This window comes from Rhinolophus sinicus, linkage group LG09 (genome assembly GCF_036562045.2).
Source record: "Rhinolophus sinicus isolate RSC01 linkage group LG09, ASM3656204v1, whole genome shotgun sequence".
Taxonomy (NCBI): Eukaryota; Metazoa; Chordata; class Mammalia; order Chiroptera; family Rhinolophidae; genus Rhinolophus; species Rhinolophus sinicus.
This window is the reverse complement of record NC_133758.1, coordinates 41,002,842-41,013,598: the sequence shown is the minus strand read 5'-3', so window position 1 is coordinate 41,013,598 and position 10,757 is coordinate 41,002,842.

Sequence of the window (10,757 nt, the reverse complement as noted above, 5' to 3'; positions counted from 1 at the left end):
TGCAGGGTACATTAAATTTATTAAATTGTAGAGACAGAAGAATCTAAGAGACTTCCTATTTATTTTCCCTTATAAGAAAACAGAGATTCAGAGAGTTAAATTATTTTTAAAGAAAAATAGCATTTGTTTTAGTCCATGTGTAACCTTTGTGTTAAAAATAATCTTTGCATGTAATAACTTAATGAGTGATTTAATGGAAGGGAAGGAAGTAGGGGGATATACAACAATGTTTTATACAATGGTGTGGTAGGCTGAGTAACGCCCCCCCCAAAGATGTCCATATCCTAATCCATAGAACCTGTGAATTTGTTGCCCTACATTGCAAAAGAGACTTTATAGATGTGATTAAGTTAAGGCTCATGAGATAGGGTGATTATTCTGGATTATCTGGATGGACCCAAAGTAATCCCAATGTAATTACAAGACTCCTTATACATGAAAGATGGAGGCAAAATAGTCAGGATAAGAGAAGAAGATGTGATGACAGAAGGAAGGTTGGAGTGATGTGATATGAGGACTCAATCTACCATTGCCGGCTTTGAACAAGGAAGGGAAACATGAGCCAATATACATTGGCAGCCTCTATAACATAGAAAAGGCAAAGAAATGGATTGTCCACTAGAGCCTCCAGAATGCATGCAATCCTGATGACACCTTTAGCCCAGTGAAACCCATCTTAGATTTCTGACCTCCAAAACTATAAGATTATAAATTTGTGTTGTTATGATCCACTAAATTTGTTGTGATTTGTTACACCATTTGCTATAATTTATTACAATGGGAATTAACACAAATTTTGGTGCCAGAAGTAGGGTGCTGCTGTAACAAATATCTAAAAATGTGGAAGTGGCTTTGGAATTGGGCAATGGCAAGAGGCCAGAAGAATTTTGAGAAGCATGATAGAAAAAGTCTAGATTGCCTTGAACAGACTGTTGCTAGAAATATGGATGTTAAGGACCCTGCTAGTGAGTATTAGAACCAAGACTCTAACGGTTACAAGTGCATATGTTTAACCACGATGCCATATTTTCTCCTTGAAAATATTATTTGATCCTAGAAAATAGTATCTAAGAGTCTAAATGTTGACTTTCACTTCAGAATATGATGAAGTAACTGAGACCAGATTTATTCTATCATAATCTAAACAAAATATATGAAATGAAAGTTTTCAGTTACTGGATATCAGACAATGCAAGAATAATATGTAAAAAAAAAAAAAAAAAAAAAAAAAAAAAAAAGGAAGCAAATGAGAACAGCCCAATCAATAATCATCCTGGATTTCTGTCTGGAGACATTTTGTTTACTGTGATATGGAGAGTGGGATCCCAAGCAGAACATAGCAGTCTTTCTGAATTGAGACAGAATCAGAATTCAAGGGAATTGAGGGACAGAGTACTAGAAAGGGGTCTGTGTACAGGAAGACCTGCAGAAATATGCATAGGGATACCCTTGAGTCTGTTTCTAAATACCAAGTCACATATGGCTAAAGTTAAATGTCATGGACCAAGGCAAAGAATTACCAGAGAACAATAAAGTGAAAAAGTCTCAGAACTCAAAAAGGACTGGGAGAAGTTTGTGTTCTGACCATCAGAGTGGAGAGTCCTTATTAAACACCTGAGAATTCAGTAGAAATGCCAGAAAGGTCATGTACTGATAGCAGAAGTAAACCACGCTTAAAATAAAGCCTACTCTAAACTCCCCCAAACAAAACTTATAAAGAATTGTCAAAAATGATCCTGATAATATGCAAGTAACTTAAATGCTTAACTGAACAAAGCCTACCTAACAGTCTTTAAAGAACATAACAAAATACAGCACATCACAGTGTAAAAAGTACAATGTGCAACAGCCTGTCAAAAATTACTAGATATACCAGAATCAGGAAAATGCGACCCATAACCAGAAAAAGAAAAGTGGATCAATTAAAATACACCTAGAAATTATAGAATTAACAGATTAGGAATTTTGCATAGCTGTTATAAATATGTGAAAGTATTGAAAGAAAAGCAGGAACCTAAAGAGGTGAGAAAATGAATAAATTATAAACAAATAGAGAAGAAAAATACAGACTCTAAATAAAAAATTCACTGGGTGGAATAAGAGCAGAATAGACAGACACTGCAGAAGAAAAGACCGATAAACTTGAAGATACAGCAATTGAAACTATTCAAACTGAAGTATAGAAAGAAGAAAGACAAAAAATAAAAATAAAAAAGAACAGATCTTCATTAATCTTTATGACAATATTGGGTGGTTTAACATATGTGTAATTGAAGTCCCAAAAGGATAAGGGTTGGAGGATATAGAAAAAATATTTGAAGTAATTATGCCCAGAATTTGATGAAAACTCTGGGCTTACATACTCAAGAGGCTCAATGAATACTGAACAAAATTAACATATAGAAAACTACTCCAAGGCACATCATAATAAATAGCCAAAACTAAGTGATTAAGAGAAAATATTAAAATTTATCAGCGAATAAAGGAAAAATAACATATGGATGAATAAAGAATGGAAGCAGATATCCTGACCAGAAGATAACAAAATGAAATGCCACCTTTAAACTTTAAACTGATAAAACTTTCAATATGTCTTCTATTTCCAGCAAAAAAGTGCAGCAAAATGAAGGTGAAGTAAATAGTTCTTTAGACAAACAAAAGCTGAAATAATTCATATCTAGAAGATCTGCACTATAAGAAACATTAAAGCTAAAGGAAAATAACACCTGGTAAAAACTTAGAGCTAAACAAAGGAATGAATAATATCAAAAATCATCAATTGAAAAGATGTTTTCTCTTTTATTAGTTTCTCTAAAAGCCAATTGAACTCAGAGAAAAAATAATAACCATGTATTTGGAGTATGTATCATATGTAAAAGTAAATATGTATAACAAAAATAGCACAAAAGACAATAGGAAAGAAATAGAATTATTCCATGGTAAGGATATTGCATTACATGTGAGGTAGTGCAATATAACTTGGATGTAGACTGTTATAACTTAAAGATGCTTATTGGAAACATTACAGCAACCACTAAAAAATAAAACAAGAAATACAATAAGATAGATATAGAATAGAATTCTTAAAAATGTGCAATTAATTTAAAATAAGGCAGGAACAAAGAGTATGTGGAACAAATAAAAAACAAACAGTAATAATACAGATCAATATACAGCTTCACAGGCCTGTGGGACACCATCAAGCATGCCAGCATATACATAATAATGGGAGTTCCAGAAAGAAAGGAGAGAGAAGGAGCAGAAAGAATATTTGAAAAAACAAATGGCTGAAAATTTCCCCAGTTTGATAAAAGATATGAATCTCTACATCCAAGCAGTTCAACAAACTCTAATTATGATAAACTTCACATATAGGATGAGATCCACACCGAGACACATTATAATCAAACCTGAAAGCCAAAAGCACAGAATATTGAAAGCAGAAGGAGAGAAGTAACTTGTCATACAAGGGATCCTTATAAAGATTAGCAATTAATTTCTCATTAAAAGCCATGAAGGCCAGGAGTCATTGGGATGACTTTTGACAGGGCTGAGGGGGGAAAAAATTGTCAACCAAGAATTCTATCTAATCCAGCAAAACTGTCTTTCAGAAATGAAGGAGAAATGAAGGCATTACCAGGTAAACTAAAGCTAAAGGAGTTTGTTAATAGTAGACTTGCCCTATAAGAGTACTAAAGGGAATCTCTCAGACTAAAATCAAGGCACACTAAATATTAATTCAAAGCCATATAAAGAAATAAAAACTCCAGTAAAGGTAACTACATAGGTAAATGCAATAGTCAATATTATTTTATTTTTGGTTTCTAGCTCCTCTTTTTATTACATATTTGATTTAAAAGCCAAATGCATAAAAAAATAGTTATAATTCTGTATTAACAGGTAAACAATATATAAAGATGTAATTTGTGACAATAATATAAGGAAGCAGAGCTATATAGGAGCAGAGTTTCTGTATGGTATTGAAACTAAGTTGTTATCAATTCAAACTAGATTGTGATAAATGTAGAATTGTTCATTGTAATTCCCATGGTAATCACTATAAAAATAACTATTATAAAAGACTATACATAAGAAGAAAATAAGAGAATCAAAACAATACACTAGAAAAAATCAATCAAACACAAATGAAGCCAATATTAGAGGAAATGAGGAACAAAAAAGATATAACTTATAGAAAAAAATAGAAAAATGGCAGAAGTAGTTCTTCCCTATCAGTAGTCACATTAAAAATAAGTGGATGAAACTTGTCAGTTAAAAGATAGAGATTGGCAGAATGAATTAAATGAAAAGAAAACATGATCCAACTATATGCTGGCTACAATACACTCACTTTTGATCCAAACAAAATTTTGTCCTGAATTTTTAATTAAAATGGGAAAAACTGTAGATATTTGGGGCATGGAAAGTGTGGAAATCAGAAATTGAATACTGAAAATGTCAGTTCTGAGATGTCTACTATACACTTCAATGACGAGATCAAGGAAATTGGATATATGAGTCTGAAGTTCAAGGAAAAGGTTCAAACAGGAGATAAATATCTATAGTCATCATCATTAAAAAATGGGCAGAGGACCTGAATAGACATTTCTCCCAAGAAGACATACAAACGGCCAACAGATATATGAAAGGATGCTCAATTTCACTAGCTATTAGGGAAATGCAAATCAAAACCACAATGAGATACAACTTCACACCTGTCAGAATGGCTATTATCAAGACAAGTACTAACAAGTGTTGGAGAGGCTGTGGAGAAAAGAGAACACTCGTACACTGTTGGTTGGAATGTAAATTGATAGAACCACTATGGAAAACAGCATGGTAGTGCCTCAAAAAATTAAGAATAGAATTACCATACAACCCTGCAATCCCTCTTCTGGAAATCTACCCAAAAAATCTGAAAACATTCATCTGTAAAGTACCCTTGTGTTCACTGTAGCATTATTCATAGTGGCCAAGACATAGATACAACCAAAGTGTCCTCTGATAGGTGATTGGATAAAGAAGATGTGGTACATATATACAATGAAATATTACTCATCCATAGGAAAAGATGAAATACTGTCATTTGTGACAACATGGATGGATCAGGAGATGATCATACTAAGCGAAATAAATCAGACAGAAAAAGTCGAGAACCATATGATTTTAATCATATGTGGGATATAAAACTGGAAGCAGGGTCCGCCGGGTGGCTCAGGCAGTTGGAGAGGTGAGCTCTTAACACTGAGATCACCAGTTCAAATCCCACCGGGCCAGTAGCGCTCTCTACAGCTAAGATGGAGAACAATGGCTTGATCTGGAGCTGGGCTGCCGTGGGCTGCCTTGGGCTGCCGGCAACTGGCAAGAGATGCCATGAGCAGCTGACTGCCTGCAGGCAACCGACTGCCTCAGCCGCGGGGAGGGGAGCACCATGCTCATAATACCAGCATGGCCCAGGGATCTGTGTCCTCCACAAATAGACTGAGAACAACAGCTTGAGGGGGGGGATGGAAAAAAAAAAACTTAAAGCAGCAAACAAGACAAACAAACAAGCAAAAACTCATAGACACAGACAACAGTTTATAGGTTATCAGAAAATAAGGGGTGGTAAGGTAGAAGAGGGTAAAGGGAATCAAATATATGGTGACAGAAGGAGATTTGACTTTGTGTGGTGAATACACAATGCAATATATACTAGATGATGTATTATAGAATTGTATACTTGAAACCTATACAATTCCATTAACCAATGTTACCTCAATAAATTTTATTTAAAATATAAAAAATAAAGGTAGACTCTACATAAAAAAATGAAAAGGCACAAAAAATAAAATTAAAAAATATACAATCATCATCATAAATGTGTTATTTTTTTTAATTTATTGAGGTAAAATCAGTTAATAACATTATATATTTCAGGTGTACAAATTTATAATACAATATCTGTATATCCCATTGTGTGCTCACCACCCAAAGTGTAGTCTCCTTCTGTCACCATATATTTATAGATTTGTTATTGAAAGCTCTGGGAATAACTGAGATAAAGAGAGTATATGTATATAAGAGAAGAGGTCAAAAACTGAGTTTTGGGTCATTTTAACATTAATAGATTGGGAAGAAGAGTAAGAACCAGTATAAACAGAAATTGTGGCTGATAGGGCAGGAAAATCAGGAAAGCCAAGTGATGAGTATTTTAAAGAAAAAGCATCAACTTTGTCAAAGAATATTTTGTCTTTTCTTCCTAGGTCTAGGATGTTCCGTCACCTCGTAATTGATGTTTTCTCCTCAACTATAATTTGTTATTAAATCCAAAAGCTTGTCCATAAGAAACAATCATAATGGGTTACACATGGTTCTACTGCTGTCTCTGTGTGCATGTGTGTGCGTGTGTGTGTGTGTGTGTGTGTGTGTGTGTGTGTGTGTGTCTGTGTGTGGCATTATAGTCTAATACTGAGAAGTAGAATTGGCAAATCATGGATTTTGGCGATAAATCCACTACATCCAAACTAGTTGTGTGGCCTTGGACAAATTATTTAACTTCTCCAAGCCCCAGTTTCCATGTGTGTACAATAAGCTTAATAATACTATACCTATCTTATAATCTACTGCTAAAATTAGATGGTTTTCTGTATGTAAAGACACTAACAGAGTTCAAGAAATGTTTGTTCCTAGCCCCTTCCTGACATGTGGGAATATGCCCATATCTGGATGATTCTTCACCTGCTAAAATTGAATATCTCCTGCTGGCTAGCTTTCCTTCCACTAGATTTGAATGGTTTTATAAAGAAAAACTTATTCCAAATGTTGATTTTTAGGAGGTAATGATTTGTCTTGTTCTATTAGGCCTCTTTTAGGGAAAGGAAATATTCCTTAAATAGGGTGCTTTGATACTAAATGGTGGGAGGGTGAGAAAGAGAAAATGAAAAATTATAAGTGGGTCCAGTTAGAGCAATGGCGATCAAAATAACTCTTTGGATATAAAGATAATGTAACTCCTAAGACAAAGCTCCTTCCCCAACAGTATCACAGTTCACACCCTCTTGTCTTAACTGCTGATAGTCTGACCTCTTCCAACATGTTATCCCTATTACCACTTTTCCCCCAATAACACAAAAATGTTACAATTGCTCTTCTCATTTCAAAAGCCTGAAGCCTCCACAGGGAATTTACTTGTTTTGTATATTTTTGTGGTTGGCGGGGAGAGGGTTGGATTAAGTTGTATTCTTGGGGATGGGTAGGGCGAGGAATTGTAGGACAGAGAGGCTCAGGCGATGAAACACTGTGAAAGTCAAAACACTGTTAGAAAGCTAAGTGGGTTCATTTTTTAAGGAAGACTTCTCAACCTCTTTTGACTTGGTTTCTTCAGTATGCCTCCTTGCTTACACCATTTAGATTGAGTAATCAAAAAAAGAAGTATGTGAGAAAGTGCATTAAAAATGTTTTATAATATGCTGTCAGATCACAAAAAGGGCAGAAGCGTCTTAGTTATGTCACAAAAGGTACTCTTCAAAAACCACATATAGTCTATGGCCCTATCTGTTCCAGTTTGTGAACTCAAACTTGATAGTGCTTACCAGCTTACCTGCATATCCCAACTGCTGACTCTAGCACATAACTTCTGATTTGACCCTAAGATCACATTTCTGCTTATTCACTTAGACTCAGGGAATTCCTACAGCTCTGAACAGGGGTCATTGAAATTGTAATCTCTCCTTTCTCTGCCCTATCTCCTTTACAAATCCACGGTGTCTTTGGAGCTAGATAGGTACGAAGTTACCTGACTTAGCTTGGTCATACAGGCATCTGGGGAATTTCTCCTGATAATACCATAAGAGCAAAGGAGTCCCAAAAGTACAATGGACATACGCAAAACTATGCTCCACCGTTATTTTTTCTACCCAACATTTGTCACTACTCTCAAAATACCAAAGGAGAGAAAACAGAGATACCAACAGAGAAAATGAATTTGAAGAGACATTAGAAAAAGAATGACCTCAGCAGTACAAGAAAGTTACCTGACAGGACACAGATTGAAGGTGCCCAACATGAGCCGAAGAAATACCATGGATTGCCAAACAACAAATAAAATCCGTATTATGAATCTCATTGATAATTACCAAACTTTTTTGTATGGTGCCTAGACTCTAACAATGCCACTCAGGTGGGTAAAGAGAGAAAGAAAACATGAGCGAAAGAAAAAGCAGGGCAAATAGCTACTTAGAGGATGCAGGCGTCAGGAAGCCCTCTGCCTAAAGCAATCGCACTGCATTACAGTCCAGGGCGCAGGATAGTGCCGCTGATAGTCCCCTCAGTAGGTCCAAAATTCCACAGCGATATTGGTAGTGTGACTAGAGCTGAAACATTGTGATACTATAGCACATCTGTCTTCAAAATGACACCCACATATAGCAGGCCCAAAAAAGCCACTATGGAACTGGAGAGAACGTAAGTTTTGGGTCTGAATTATCTAACCTGAGCTAGATTTGTTATTCCATTTAACTATGATGCAAACTGTTTAGATACATTTATTTCCTTTGCCTTCTTCTTCTTTAAAATTTAAAAAAGAATGGAAAGTGGTCATCTGAATGATGCTAAAATACTTAGTCTATCCTCCCAGGTGTTTTCAACTGTAAAACTCAACAACTTCTAACCCAGTGAAGACTAGAAATCATTAGCAGCTCGGTGGCAATGGGTCAGTCATAAGGCTCCTCTCAGACCTCCTATTTTGGGAGCATAATTAACTGACAGCCTCAGATTCTGTCTCCCTTGCATTTGCCCCGAGGACACACTTCCCATGGATGCTCCCAGGCAATGGCAGAGCACAGCAGAGGTGCTAAGACAGGCCCATTCTGGTAATACGCTGGACTTTTCAGTGACTGTGATTCTGGGATTTCCCATCAACCTGGCCATATCTTTCATGGCTCTGCACTGCAGTCTGAGACCTCTCCTACCCAATCCTCCCTCTTTCCCTCTTCCCTCTTACACGGACACTCTGAAGACTCTTCCTGCCTCCTCCTGCTCCCTCCCCAAATAAATGACTCTTTCATGTCTAATCCCACCTAGGCGTTTGCTTGGGTGGATCCAAACTAACACAATTAACTTAGTACACAGAATAGTCTGAGAAAACAGGCAGGAAGGTGGGAATTTGGGACTGGCTCTCTCCCCAAACAGTAGATTAAGAGGGTGTCATCCCATGTGGTAGGAAAGGCACAGAGAGTCTCTGACACAAGGGGAGATGGTGGGGTCATTTGCTAAAGATTTCACCAGCAATGACCTAGGGAAATGTCCCAGTGGAAGAGAACATTGGTACAGGTCCAATCATTCAGGCATTTGAAAGACAACAAAATGACTATGAAAACAACAGAGTTGGCAGGCTATTACTCAGTTATATCGATGCCCAGCAGAGGGGTAATGAGACACTGAGGGCTATTGACAAGCAGTTTAAAGGGGCCTCTTTTGTTGCTTTTACAAAGAAGCTCTTATCCCTCGCACTGGAAAAGAAGAAAGGGGAGCAGCAGGCTGTAGATCTCATAGTTAAAGTTGCGGCGCTCCAGTGATGTTTGAACATCAGCCAAGGCAGGTCTGTTATGCTAAGGTAAGGGCACTCACTGGGGCAAACTGGGACACAGAAAAATGGGATGGGAACATCTGGATGAGTGCTTCCTAAAGATATCGGTGATGTAGATCTCTCTGAACCCTCAGAGCTTGTAGATGGCCTACCCGAATCAGAGGAAGCACCTCCACTGTGCTGGAAAATGCTACAGAAGCTGGTCTCTGACAAAGGAACAACTGCCACTTTAGGAGATGCTTTCTCCTCCACTCTTGGCTACCCAGCTGAGGACCTGGTTGGCCTGATGAAAGACAAAAAGAGACTCTACATCAAAGGAGTTGCAAAAATTAGCTTGCATATACCAGCAGGAGCCAGGGGGAGCAACTCAGGGATTGGATTTTAAGGGTGCTTCATGAAAGGTGCCAGAATATAAGACTGGGCTGGGTAAGCAAGAATTCATTGACTTGAGGGTGCTTTTCTTGGGACACAGGATTTAAAACCTGGCAAGGACTGCAGAGTGTGGGGAAATTCATTACTAGGATGGCTCTGAGAAGTCTGATAACAGCAATGACCAACACTCAGCAAAGTGAAATGCCTGAGTTGTTCTGATACTAGAGATAAAAAATAAAGAGGCTAAGGGAAGTGAGGGTGAGGCAAGAGAGGTACATAGGGGCAAACTTTAGAGAGTCACTCACTCTCAGGGTTCTGCAAGAATGGAGTCTCTTGCCTCACCCTCAACTTGAACCTGTAAGTGGACATACTAGAATGCACATATTACATCAGGCCAGAAGATCTCCCAGAGGATTTGATCCACAGGAGGGCCTAGAAAACACATCTTTCCCCCCAGCCATCAGGACTGCACTAAGAGGGGTAGCAGCATCACTAAGAAATTTGGTGGTGGCACCTCTGCAGGCCAGGAAGGATGGTAGGAGAGACCATCACAGAGCTGGGCACATTAATACTCACAATGATGAATTCAGATGACAGAGTCCCCAAAGTACAGAGGCCAGGTGACAGTACTTACCTGCCAGAAGTTAAGAGGTTGCAATCACCTTAATGACCTACAAGATCAGAGCAGCCAAGAGGTTTGACCCATGAGGAGTTGTGGGGATGGTTGACAGAGCACGGGTTATCTATGAACAAAACAAAAGGGCAGCCAGTAAGTGTTCTACTTAACAGCTTCAAAAGGGGGATGCAGCAAGAATGG